Source organism: Stenella coeruleoalba (genome assembly GCF_951394435.1).
Source record: "Stenella coeruleoalba genome assembly, chromosome: 1".
Lineage (NCBI taxonomy): Eukaryota > Metazoa > Chordata > Mammalia > Artiodactyla > Delphinidae > Stenella > Stenella coeruleoalba.
In genome coordinates this window covers 71422739-71437365 of record NC_137169.1, presented here as the reverse complement: position 1 = coordinate 71437365, position 14627 = coordinate 71422739, and the positions used below count along the sequence as shown (strand labels likewise).

General features: G+C 38.7%; 1 long non-coding RNA gene across 1 annotated transcript in view; it reads right to left on the bottom strand.

The window, feature by feature from the left end:
- The window catches only part of LOC307191022, a 37403-nt gene extending 34760 nt beyond the window's left edge, over positions 1–2643 (bottom strand). The window contains exon 1 of the long non-coding RNA XR_013829578.1: positions 2438–2643. This is a non-coding gene — a long non-coding RNA (uncharacterized lncRNA). The remainder of the gene's footprint in view (positions 1–2437) is intronic.
- Positions 2644–14627: the final 11984 nt, after the last annotated feature.

Genomic DNA, 14627 nt, shown 5'->3' with positions numbered 1-14627 from the left:
GATTTTCCATTTTCTGATAAATTTAGATTTTTAAAAAATTTAATAAGTCTCTGCTTCCTTTTTTTAGCTCAAAATCTTCTTCATGGGGTCATATTGAGAAATTAGCATTTTCTGAGAGAGTAAACTTAATTACTTGAAACACACTCAAAAAAAAATTTTAACCCACAATGCTGAGGATAGTTCTGCTAGCTTCCTAAGAAAAGCATAGCATTGTTGTTCATCCTGTGGTCCATGGAGCTGCGGCAGCAGCATCACCTGGGAGCTTGTTAGAAATGCAGACCCTAACTCACCCCAGACCTAAAGAACCAGAATCTTCATTTTACCAGGATCCCCAGGGAGACACAGGCACATTAAAGTTCGAAAAGCACAGGCCTATAAGATGGGCTGCTCGAAGCTGAGTACACATTCCCCAGAAACTTGGGTTGCTGTAACTTTTTTATTGTCACAGCTGACATAACTAGCTATTACGCTCCCAAGGCATTTCCAGTCTGACTGCTAGTTCCTAGCAGAGTTTCGATCTTCAGAAATAAATAAAGGAAAGAAAAGGAAGGATTGGGTGGTGAAGGGCACAAATCTATTACCAAGGTGACTGACTCATTAAGGAGTGGCACAGTAAAGACGTGGCAGCTCAGGGCTGGAGGAAAAACTCTCTTAGCTCAGTCATCCATTCTATTTCACCAATATCATCCAGTACTTTCTACATGCCTCACACTTAATCTTTCTACCTACCTAAAACTCATCTTCTCACGCTTCCTCTGCTCTCCTTATGAAATCTGGTGTGACTGTCTAAACCAAGGATTCTTTAACAGGAGACAGGAGTTCAGGGATAATTTTTGGGGAGCCTATAAACCTAAGATGATATGTTTTAAAAATGGGGTATTGGGCATATGTTCATTTTCATCAGGAAGAAAATACCATTGTCTTATCAGAGTTTCAAAAGGGATTCCAATCAATCAATCAACAGCTAAGAACCACTAACACTCTATATAATTCCTATCCACCATCTATTTTAGTCATTGATATCAACTTATTAGTAGCAAAAATCATCCTATTCCATTTGGGAATGGGCTCATTATGAGGCAACTTTTATGCTGTCATATACCTGTTTTCCAAAAAGACAAACAGAAAAAATCACCGAGACAGGAAAAGTTCATCTCAGTTAAATATGAAGACCTCGATTAACTGATCATGGTGGCATCTCTTCCCATTTTGCCATCCTCCTTTCCTTCATTCTCTACATCTGTAATCTTTCATTCTTAAAGGATCATTGTTGCTATTCCTCCCACAGGGTCAGCTCCCCTGTGATCTTCCGGAAGTGTGTCATCGATGTGAAAAGCTATATTGTTCTACAGCCTGTCCTTCCCACTTTGTCTCTACTTTAAAATCTCATTCAGGAAACAGCAAAGAAAGGTCAGGACTGGCCTTGGCTGGCTATCACAAGGTGCACCATTCCCTCATCCTTAGCCCAAGAGCCCACAAAAGGGGTGGCATCCTTTAATGCTCTTGAAATCATCAAGAGAAATCAAGGAAACCACTTCCAATCCTGTCTTTATAACCAGAAGCTCATTGACCAGTGTAGGTAAAGGGATAGCACATCAAGGGGGTATGGCATTTAGAAAGTATGATTTGATCCATACAGCCGAGTGATCATGGCAAGCTCAAATCCCAGGAGCTGGAGAATAAATCTATAGTACTATCAGCTCTGAAATATCTCATTCATCAAGCACAGGTAAAAAACCACCTCTAGGTCTTCCCTGGTGGCACAGTGGTTGAGAGTCCGCCTGCCAATGCAGGGGACACGGGTTCGTGCCCTGGTACGGGAAGATCCCATATGCCGCGGAGCGGCTGGGCCCGTGAGCCGTGGCAGCTGAGCCTGCGCGTCCGGAGCTTGTGCTCTGCAACGGGAGAGGCCACAACAGTGAGAGGCCCGCGTACCGCAAAAAAGAAAAAAAGAGAAAAAAAATGCTACAGCCACTTTAGAAGACAGTTCGGCAGTTTCTTACAAAACTGAACATACTCCTAGAATCCAACAGTCATGCTCCTTGGTTTTTATCCGAAAGAGTTAAAAACTTATATCCACACAAAAATGCACATGTCTGTTTATAGCAGCTTTGTTTATAATTGCCAAAACTTGGGAACAACCAAGATGTCCTTCAGTAGGTAAATGGATAAATAAACTATGGTCTAACCAGACAATGGAATATTATTCAGTGCTTAAAAAAAGAAGCTCATAAGCCATGAAAAGACATAGAGGAAACTTAAATGCATATCACTGGGGCTTCAGGGAAGATGGCGGAAGAGTAAGACGCGGAGATCACCTTCCTCCCCACAGATACACCAGAAATACATCTACACGTGGAACAACTCCTACAGAACACCTCCTGAACGCTGGCAGAAGACCTCAGACCTCCCAAAACGCAAGAAATTCCCCACGTACCTGGAAGGGATTAAGAGCGCTGCTTAAAGGAGCTCCAGAGACGGGCGCGAGCCGCGGCTAAAACCGCGGACCCCAGAGACGGGCATAAGACGCTAAGGCTTGTTGCTGCCGCCACCAAGAAGCCTGTGTGCGAGTACAGGTTCACACCCCCCTTCCAGGAAGCCTGTGCAGCCCGCCACTGCCAGTGTCCCGGGATCCAGGGACAACTTCCCTGGGAGAACGCACAGCGCACCTCAGGCTGGTGCAACGTCACGCCGGCCTCTGCCGCTGCAGGCTTGCCCCGCACTCCGTGCCCCTCCCTCCCCCGCGGCCTGCGTGAGCCAGAGCTTCCGAAGCAGCTGCTCCTTTAACCCCGTCCTGTCTGAGCGAAGAACAGACGCCCTCTGGCGACCTACACACAGGGGCGGGGTCAAATCCAAAGCTGAGCTCCAGGAGCTGTGAGAACGAAGAAGAGAAAAGGAAATCTCTCCCAGCTGACTCAGAAGCAGCGGGTTAAAGCTCCACAATCAACTTGACGTACCCTGCATCTGTGGAATGCATGGATAGACAACGAATCATCCCAAAATGAGGAGGTCGACTTTGAGAGCAAGATTTATGATTTTTTTCCCCTTTTCCTCTTTTTGTGAGTCTGTATGTGTATGCTTCTGTGTGAGATTTTGTATAGCTTTGCTTCCACCATTTGTCCTAGGGTTCTATCCGTCTGTTTTCGTTTTTTTAATTTTTTTCTTAATAATTATTTTTTATTTTAATAAATGTATTTAATTTTATCTTACTTTATTTTATTTTACTTTATCTTCTTTCTTTCTTTTTTTCCTTCCTTCCCTCCTTCCTTCCATCCTCCTTCCCTCCCTCCCTGTCTCCCTCCCTCCCTCCCTCCTTTCTTTCTTTCTACTTCTACTAATTCTTTCTTTCTTCTTTTTCTCCCCTTTATTCTGAGCCGTGTGGATGAAAGGCTCTTGGTGCTTCAGCCAGGAGTCAGTGCTGTGCCTCTGAGGTGGGAGAGCCAATTTCAGGACACTGGTCCACAAGAGACCTCCCAGCTCCACATAATATCAAATGGTGAAATTCTCCCAGACATCTCCATCTCAACACCAGCAGCCGGCTTCACTCAACAACCAGCAAGCTACAGTGCTGGACACCCTATGCCAAACAACTAGCAAGACAGGAACACAACCGCACCCATTAGCAGAGAGGCTGCCTAAAATCATAATAAGTCCACAGACACCCCAAAACACACCAAAAGACTTGGACTTGCCCACCAGAAAGACAAAATCCAGCCTCATCCACCAGAACACAGGCACTAGTCCCCTCCACCAGGAAGCCTACACAACCCACTGAACCAACCTTAGCCACTGGGGACAGACACCAAAAACAACGGGAACTACGAACCTGCAGCCTGCAAAAAGGAGACGCCAAACCAGTAAGATAAGCAAAATGAGAAGACAGAGAAACACACAGCAGTTGAAGGAGCAAGGTAAAAACCCACCAGACCTAACAAATGAAGAGGAAATAGGCAGTCTACCTGAAAAAGAATTCAGAATAATGATAGTAAAGATGATCCAAAATCTTGGAAATAGAATGGAGAAAATGCAAGAAACATTTAACAAGGACCTACAAGAACTAAAGATGAAACAAGCAACGATGAACAGCACAATAAATGAAATTAAAAATACTCTATATGGGGTCAATAGCAGAATAACTGAGGCAGAAGAACAGATAAGTGACCTGGAAGATAAAAGAGTGGAAATAACTACTGCAGAGCAGAATAAAGAAAAAAGAATGAAAAGAACTGAGGACAGTTTCAGAGACCTCTGGGACAACATTAAACGCACCAACATTCAAATTATAGAGGTTCCAGAAGAAGAAGAGAAAAAGAAAGGGACTGAGAAAATATTTGAAGAGATTATAGTTGAAAACTTCCCTAATATGGGAAAGGAAATAGTTAATCAAGTCCAGGAAGCACATAGAGTCCCATACAGGATAAATACAAGGAGAAATACGCCAAGACACATATTAATCAAGATGTCAAAAATTAAATACAAAGAAAACGTATTAAAAGCAGCAAGGGAAAAACAACAAATAACACACAAGGGAATCCCCATAAGGACAAAAGCTGATCTTTCAGCAGAAACTCTGCAAGCCAGAGGGACTGGCAGGACATATTTAAAGTGATGAAGGAGGAAAATCTGCAACCAAGATTACTCTACCCAGCAAGGATCTCATTCAGATTTGATGGAGAAATTAAAATCCTTACAGACAAGCAAAAGCTGAGAGAGTTCAGCACCACCAAACCAGCTTTACAACAAATGCTAAAGGAACTTCTCTAAGCAAGAAACACAAGAGAAGGAAAAGACCTACAATAACAAACCCAAAACAATTAAGAAAATGGGAATAGGAACATAAATATGGATAATTACCTTAAATGTAAATGGACTAAATGCTCCCACCAAAAGATACAGATTGGCTGAATGGATACAAAAACAAGACCCATATATATGCTGTCTACAAGAGACCCACTTCAGACCTAGAGACACATACAAACTGAAAGTAAGGGGATGGAAAAAGGTATTCCATGCCAATGGAAACCAAAAGAAAGCTGGAGTAGCAATTCTCATATCAGACAAAATAGACTTTAAAATAAAGACTATTACAAGAGACAAAGAATAACACTACATAATGATCAAGGGATCAATCCAAGAAGAAGATATAACAATGGTAAATATTTATGCACCCAACATAGGACACCTCAATACATAAGGCAGATACTAACAGCCATAAAAGGGGAAATCAACATTAACACATTCATAGTAGGGGACTTTAACATCCCACTTTCACCAATGGACAGATCATCCAAAATGAAAATAAATAAGGAAACACAAGCTTTAAATGATACATTAAACAAGATGGACTTAATTGATATTTATAGGACATTCCATCCAAGAACAACAGAAAACGCATTTTTCTCAAGTGCTCATGCAACATTCTCCAGGATAGATCATATCTTGGGTCACAAATCAAGCCTTGGTAAATTTAAGGAAATTGAAATTGTATCAAGTATCTTTTCCGACCACAATGCTATGAGACTAGATATCAATTACAGGAAAAGATCTGTAAAAAATACAAACACATGGAGGCTAAACAATACACTACTTAATAACGAAGTGATCACTGAATAAATCAAAGAAGAAAACAAAAAATACCTAGAAACAAATGACAATGGGGACACGACGACCAAAACCTATGGGATGCAGCAAAAGCAGTTCTAAGAGGGAAGTTTATAGCAATACAATCCTACCTTAAGAAACAGGAAACATCTCAAATAAACAACCTAACTTTGCACCTAAAGCAATTAGAGAAAGAAGAACAAAAAAACCCCAAAGTTAGCAGAAGGAAAGAAATCATAAAGATCAGATAAGAAATAAATGAAAAAGAAATGAAGGAAACAATAGCAAAGATCAATAAAACTAAAAGCTGCTTCTTTGAGAAGATAAACAAAATTGATAAATCACTAGCCAGACTCATCAAGAAAATAAAGGAGAAGACTCAAATCAATAGAATTAGAAATGAAAAAGGAGAAGTAACAACTGACACTGCAAAAATACAAAAGATCATGAGAGAGTACTACAAGCAACTCTATGCCAATAAAATGGACAACCTGGAAGAAATGGACAAATTCTTAGAAATGCACAATCTGCCAAGACTGAATCAGGAAGAAATAGAAAATATGAACAGACCAATCACAAGCACTGAAATTGAAACTGTGATTAAAAATCTTCCAACAAACAAAAGCCCAGGACCAGATGGCTTCACAGGCGAATTCTAGCAAACATTTAGAGAAGAGCTAAAACCTACCCTTCTCAAACTCTTCCAAAATATAGCAGAGGGAGGAACACACACAAACTCATTCTACGAAGCCACCATCACCCTGATACCAAAACCAGATAAGGATGTCACAAAGAAAGAAAACTACAGGCCAATATCACTGATGAACATAGATGCAAAAATCTTCAACAAAATACTAGCAAACAGAATCCAACAGCACATTAAAAGGATCATACACCATGATCAAGTGGGGTTTATTCCAGGAATGCAAGGATTCTTCAATATATGCAAATCAATCAACGTGATACACCATAGTAACAAATTGAAGGAGAAAAACCATATGATCATCTCAATAGATGCAGAGAAAGCTTTTGACAAAATTCAACACCCATTTATGATAAAAACCCTACAGAAAGTAGGCATAGAGGGAACTTTCCTCAACAAAATAAAGGCCATATATGACAAACCCACAGCCAACATCATCCTCAATGGTGAAAAACTGAAAGCATTTTCACTAAGATCAGGAACAAGACAAGGATGTCCACTCTCACTGCTCTTATTCAACATAGTTTTGGAAGTTTTAACCACAGCAAGCAGAGAAGAAAAGGAAATAAAAGGATTTCAAATCGGAAAAGAAGAAGTAAAACTGTCACTGTTTGCAGATGACATGATACTATACATAGAGAATCCTAAAGATGCTACCAGAAAACTACTAGAGCTAATCAATGAATTTGGGGAAGTGGCAGGATACAAAATGAATCCACAGAAATCTCTGACATTCCTATACACTAATGATGAAAAATCTGAAAGTGGAATCAAGAAAACACTCCCATTTACCATTGCAACAAAAAGAATAAAATATCTAGGAATAAACCTACCTAAGGAGACAAAAGACCTGTATGCAGAAAATTATAAGACACTGATGAAAGAAATTAAAGATGATACAAATAGATGGAGAGATATACCATGTTCTTGGATTGGAAGGATCAACATTGTGAAAATGACTTTACTACCCAAAACAATTTACAGATTCAATGCAATCCCTATCAAACTACTACTGGCATTTTTCACAGAACTAGAAAAAAAAGTTCACAATTTGTATGGAAACACAAAAGACCCCGAATAGCCAAAGCAATCTTGAGAACGAAAAACAGAGCTGGAATAATCAGGCTCCCTGACTTCAGACTATACTACAAAGCTACAGTAATCAAGACAGTATGGTACTGGCACAAAAACAGAAATATAGATCAATGCAACAGGATAGAAAGCCCAGAGATAAACCCATGCACATATGGTCACCTTATCTTTGATAAAGGAGGCAGGAATGTACAGTGGAGAAAGGATAGCCTCTTCAATAAGTGGTGCTGGGAAAACTGGACACCTACATGTAAAAGTATGAGATTAGATCACTCCCTAACACCATACACAAAAATAAGCTCAAAATGGATTAAAGACCTAAATGTAAGGCCAGAAACTATCAAACTCTTAGAGGAAAACACAGGCAGAACACTCTATGACATAAATCACAGCAAGATCCTTTTTGACCCACCTCCTAGAGAAATGGAAATAAAAACAAAAATAAACAAATGGGACCTAATGAAACTTCAAAGCTTTTGCACAGCCAAGGAAACCATAAACAAGACCAAGAGACAACCCTCAGAATAGGAGAAAATATTTGCAAATGAAGCAACTGACAAAGGATTAATCTCCAAAATTTATAAGCAGCTCATGCAGCTCAATAAAAAAAACAAACAACCCAATTCAAAAATGGGTAGAAGACCTAAATAGACATTTCTCCAAAGAAGATGTACAGACTGCCAACAAACACATGAAAGAATGCTCAACATCATTAATCATTAGAGAAATGCAAATCAAAACTACAATGAGATATCATCTCACACCAGTCAGAATGGCCATCATCAAAAAATCTAGAAACAATAAATGCAAGAGAGAGTGTGGAGAAAAGGGAACACTCTTGCACTGCTGGTGGGAATGTGAATTGTTACAGCCACTATGGAGAACAGTATGGAGGTTCCTTTAAAAAAACTACAAATAGAACTAATATATGACCCAGCAATCCCACTACTGGGCATATACCCTGAGAAAACCATAATTCAAAAAGAGTCATGTACCAACATGTTCATTGCAGCTCTATGTACAATAGCCCGGAGATGGAAACAACCTAAGTGTCCATCATCGGATGAATGGATAAAGAAGATGTGGCACATATATACAATGGAATATTACTCAGCCATAAAAAGAAACAAAATTGAGCTATTTGTAATGAGGTGGATAGACCTAGAGTCTGTCATACAGAGTGAAGTAAGTCAGAAAGAGAGAGACAAATACTGTATGCTAACACATATTTATGGAATTTAAGGGAAAAAAAATGTCATGAAGAACCTAGGGGTAAGACAGGAATAAAGACATAGACCTACTAGAGAATGGACTTGAGGATATGGGGAAGGGGAAGGGTAATGGTAAGCTGTGACAAAGCGAGAGAGAGACATGTACATATATACACTACCAAACGTAAGGTAGATAGCTAGTGGGAAGCAGCCGCATAGTACAGGGAGATCAGCTTGGTGCTTTGTGACCGCCTGGAGGGGTGGGATAGGGAGGGTGGGAGGGAGGGAGATGCAAGAGGGAAGAGATATGGGAACATCTGTATATGTATAACTGATTTACTTTGTTAAAAAGTAGAAACTAACACACCATTGTAAAGCAATTATACTCCAATAAAGATGTAAAAAAAAATAGTGAAAAAAATGCATATCACTAAGTGAAAGAAGGCAATCTGTAAAGGATACATACCATATGATTCCAACTATATCATATTCTGGAAAAGGCAAGACTATGAAGATGATAAAAAGATCAGTGGTTGCCAGAGGTAAGGGGAGAGGGATGAAGAGGCAGAATACAGACAATTTTTAGGGAAGTGAAAATACTCTGTATGATATTATAATGATGAATATGTGTTATTATACATTTGCTCAAATCCATAGAAAGTACAAACCCAAGAGTGAGCCCTAAGGTAAATTGTGGACTTTGGGTGATTATGATGTGTCACTGTGGGTTCATCCTTGGTAAATACTTCTGGTGAGTGATGGTGGTAATGGGGTTGGCTATGCACTTGTGGAGACAGGGAGTATATGGGAAATCTCTGCACCTTTCTTTCATTTCCTAAAACTTCTCTCAAAATATAAAGGCTTAAAAAAACCTGAAAGTTAGGTGAACTGATCTCAAAAAGGACAGGTTGGTGTAGAGGTTGAAATCTTGAACTCTGGAATCAGAGAAACTTGGGTTCAAATTCAAACTCTGACACTCACCCCTTCCTGACCTTGATCAAATTACCCAACTACTCCAAGCCTCTGTTTCTTCATCTGCAAATGGGAATAATAATTGTTTTGACCTTAGGAGGTATATAAAATATGTAATATAATTCAAAATGTGGTCAGAATTCCAAGGGTATTTTTCAGTTTCTAATTATTGAAAAATATTTTTACCTACTCTGAGAACTGTTCTCCCTATTTGTGTTATTGTAAATATCAACTGAGATAATAGGTCAAAGTACTTCAAAAACTACACATTATTGTATTGGTATGAGGAAATATTATTCGTTTTATTTTACCCTTCTTACTTTTAGAAGAACTAAGTAAAAACAATCCCTATGATAATGCTTTCATTCTAAATATCAAACTAAGTGATAAATTTTTAAATTAAGAAAAAAAAAACCCTAGTTGTGGCAAAATTTGTTTATACAGAGGGGATTTAAGAGACTAGGTCTCTAAAAACGAATTGCTAAAAATCAGTACAAATATCAAAAATGACCATTAAAAAATCAGAATGAATAGTATAGTTAAATCACATTGACCCAAAACACTATTAATTGAGATGGAGCTCGTTTTCTATTTTCAGTAGCATTAAGATGAATCAGATTATTTTTTTAAGGTACATATATTAATCAGAGCTGCTAAACTACAGGTAAAACAGTGCCAAACCAAATGGACTTTATTGCAATTCTAGAAAATCTGAAATGATTAACAATGAGAGAAAATAGAGTTGAAGAAATGTCACATCTCATCATTTTTATCCCCTTTTTCCTAATAATCGAGTTTCTTTCTCCCATACTTCTTATACTTATCATTCATTTTTTTCCTCTTCAAGTCAATACACACTTTTAAAAAATGTCAGACTGTTTAGAAAACAACAAATCAAACCAAACACTCCTATGAAGTTGCATATTTCAATAAATCTCCATGACATTTGACTTGGAAATGCTTTATAACTGCTTCAATTACCTCTTCCATGATTGAAATTTTTTAAAACAATTCATTAAAACAGAATTTTTTCAAGACAATTAAAAATAAGTTCTTTGTTTCGTGCAATTTCATATTCTTGAAAGTCCTGATGATAAGACATGAGGAAAGGAGAATTGGTAAAAGTAAGTCCTACTTAAGTATTTTTTTTTAAACCACTAAGGTACCACTTCACAAAAATGATGTTGACCTGTCAGTTATACCTTCTTTTCTCTGTGGGTATGCCTCCATTTTGCAGGGGAGATATACATATTGGCATGTATTGAAATAGTCTGAATCAAATTATCATCTAGTTGAGATGGGGTTATAGCAAGAGGATGTCTCCATGACTCAAAATTCCACTGAGAGGAACTGCAGTGTCAAACTTGTGATATGGTGTCAAGATGAAATATGCTTTGAATTTTATTAATAGTAGGGAGCATATTTCACTGCTCATTCAAGTGTCATGCTAGAACTAGGTGAGTGTTGCCAATATAAGTGGATGGAGATCAACACTTTTCTGACACTCCTGCTACCAAGTGCCTATAAAATGTTTATACCTAAAATTGTGTCAAATTATGCTAATTGCGTACTGAAAAAACACTATAAGTTGAAGTATTCAAAAAGTATATTTCTTGGAATCTCATGGGGCTCTTCAAATTAGGCACTTGGGAGAACTTTTTCCCTCTTCCAAGTACCGTCAAAGTACAATGTCTTAAAGTGTCACCAGGAAAGCAAATTCATTTAAATTCTTGATCATACATATATAAAGTATTAAAGGTTTTACCATCAGTAGTTTCTTTTTAGCCCCGTTGTTCTAGTATCAGTTAGAAATATGTTTTTTTTAGAAAGATTGTGTTTATTATAAAAGATACTCCAAGCCCAGCTCAGGGTCTTTAACAACATCAGCCACCAGCAGACGCTAACAATAAATCAGGTGTGATTGTGAGTCAGGAAGAAAATGAAATAAAATACTGCTTCCTAGGAGAGATTTTTTTTTTTTTTTCTTCTCTCAGGTCAAAATAAATAGGGATTTTTCTGAATGTCATTATAGATGAAGACAACTTCAGTGACTTCTCAATTTTACATGAGAATATTCTACTTTCAGGACTATAGATAACAATCCTTGAGTTCCCAAATTCTGACCATATTCTATTAAAATCATTTTTTTCACGTTTCTGTTAAACTGTATTTAATCCTTTGTGTCAATGTGCTGAGAAAGATAGTAAAGGTATATCTGAACTTTGCCTTAAACTTCTTTAATCTTTTTTTAAGCTCTCATTCATGTAACACAGATTCAGCAATCTGATTTCAACACCCCATCTCCCGGGGGGAAAAAATGTTAAGATTTCCAAGTTCAGAGACCAGTGTGAAACTGGTTCTCCTCAACTAAAAGATCTTTAATTCTAACCGCAGACTCTCTACAGTGCCTCCTGGAGACCTTTCAAGTCCTTTGAATTCCAATGGTAGTAAAAGGTCTTTTGTACTGGCTAAAGGGGTCCTAGAACGAGGGACTGGTAATGGCATATGGCACAGGTGGTCACAGAGAATTTCCATCTGGTATGGAAAACATCAACCCTCCTACAAGGCAGCATATGCCACCAAGAACACATTTGCCCCAAACCTTTGTTCCCTATGCTGGCGACGAGCACAATTTAGCAACCCATTCAAACTACTGTTGCATTTCCAAGGCCCCTAACAATGTGGGATTCAGCTATGGAAGAAACCACTGATAGTGCTCGTTCTGCCACATTCTCCCCACTTTCTAAAGCACAAATGGACGAATAAATCTCTCCAGAAATGTTTGCTTGCAGGGCTGAGAGTCTATTCCTAACTCTTGTGTCTTTTCATCCAATTCCAAGGGCAGTCTCCAGTGTGAAGTAGTTCTGAACAATTTTGCCTGTAAATAAGAAACCCCGTTGTTTTTGACCATTCCTCACTGTTTCCGTTCAATGTCTCTTATCTCCGTTAAAAAAGAAGTCACTTGGGCTTCCCTGGTGGCGCAGTGGTTAAGAATCCACCTGCCAATGCAGAGGACATGGGTTCAAGCCCTGTTCTGGGAAGATCCCACATGCCGCGGAGCAACTAAGCCCGTGTGCCACAACTACTTAGCCTGCGCTCTAGAGCCCGTGAGCCACAACTACTGAAGCCCACGTGCTACAACTACTGAAGCCTGCGCACCTAGAGCCCATGGTCTATGGCAAAAGAAGCCACCGCAATGAGAAGCCCGCACACCGCAACAAAGAGTAGCCCCCGCTCGCCGCAACTAGAGAAAGCCCGCGTGCAGCAACAGAGACCCAACTCAACCAATAAATAAATAATAAAAATTAAAGAAAAGGAAGTCACTTTATCTCATGCCCCTTTGGTATACTTCTAATATTTTTGTATGAGAAATTATATATTCCAATGATAGTGATATTCCCATGCCTAAGAAGATCTGCCGGCAGATGGAAAGCAAGTCAGAGCTCTCTAGACCTGAAAAGACAATTAAACCTCTAGCCCAGATTGGTGGGGATTACTGGCTACCAGTTCTTCAAAGGCTTTATGACCCAAGCTGATTGTAGTCCATGTTATGACAACAAAACCAAATCACAATTGAAGTGCATGCTTGATAAAGAGCCTTCCATTTATATGAACAGCTTTAGCAATTAGTTTCCTGTAACAGAGAGAGCAAGAGATAGCCCTTTACTAGTTTCATGTGACAAAAATGGCGGGATGATTTTTTAAAATCATCAGCCCTTCAGAGCAAATATATAAATTATTACCATTATTATGCATAGTATATTAGATTACAAGACTGATGCACCCTATGCTGAAGCTAAATTAAAAGAATACCATACTATATTAGAAAAAAGTAATCAGTGTACTCAACATCTTACTATAGTTTATGTTCCCTTTTCCTGAAAACTTTCTAGCCCATGGGAGAGAATATTTGATGGTTATTCTGACAAATACTACTGCTGGAAGACGGTCTCTATATGGTAGCAACAACCATCCTACCCAGCCCAGCTCTTTCTGCACTGCTCATCTTTTCTCTTTTGGGACCTGTAGTTTCTTCTAGAAAAGGATTTTTTTTGTCACTGCACTTTAAGTCAGTGGCAGTTTTAAATGATAAGCCTATTTGTCAGGCATTTTGTTACCTTCCTATCTTTCTTAGAAAGTAAGGAACAGGCAGCAAAATATGAAAATTGAAATAATTGAACTTCTTTTAACAGATGGAAAATTTGGACTGCTCCTCAGTTCTAGAAATTAATCTCTACTACCGTGCCAGAAAATAAGGAAATGCTTTTATAAAAATTGATGATAGGGGTATCTTAAGGGGGCATAGGAGCTCCCAATGGCCAAAGGTAGAACAATTTGAGCAAACAAAAAAAGAGCTTTTTTTAAGTAGCAAAAAAAAAAGTAGGATCCAGGTCTTACAATCCTCCTGCTTTGCCATCATCAGCAGACTGGACCTCAACCTCCAGCTCAGCAAATCCCATCATTGTTGCAAGGAGGCTGCAGCAGCTCTAAGCTTCTTATTCCCAGATGACATGGCTCAACAGAACAAGGAACGAGGCAGCAGTAAAACAAAACCACAAATAAATTTTTCAAATTAAAAAAGGAACAGCACTGGATTATAACCCAAAACATAATATAAATATCCATGAGTCTATATGAATATAAGTGAATGACTGAATAAGTAAATAAATATGGGAAAAGACACAAATCTCCGACGCATAAGGATTCCACATAATTTATGTAAATACACCACCTTCCAGGAAATGGAACATAACTCCCCACTCCATATAAGTGTGGGCTGCACATAGTGACTTCCTCCCAAAGGTACAGTGTAGAAAGAGGGTAAAATAAAGTAGCTTTACAGTGTAAACGCTTGCAAACACTACCTCAACCAGGTGATCAAGGTCAACAGTGAAAATCACGTTTATAGTGTATACCCTTGATATTATGTGATTAAAACAACACTTTACTTCTGTGGTTTTCCTCCCCAAAACCCATAACCCCAGTTTAATCATGAGAAATACATATGAAAAATCCCTACTGGGGGCATTTCACAAAATGCCTGATCA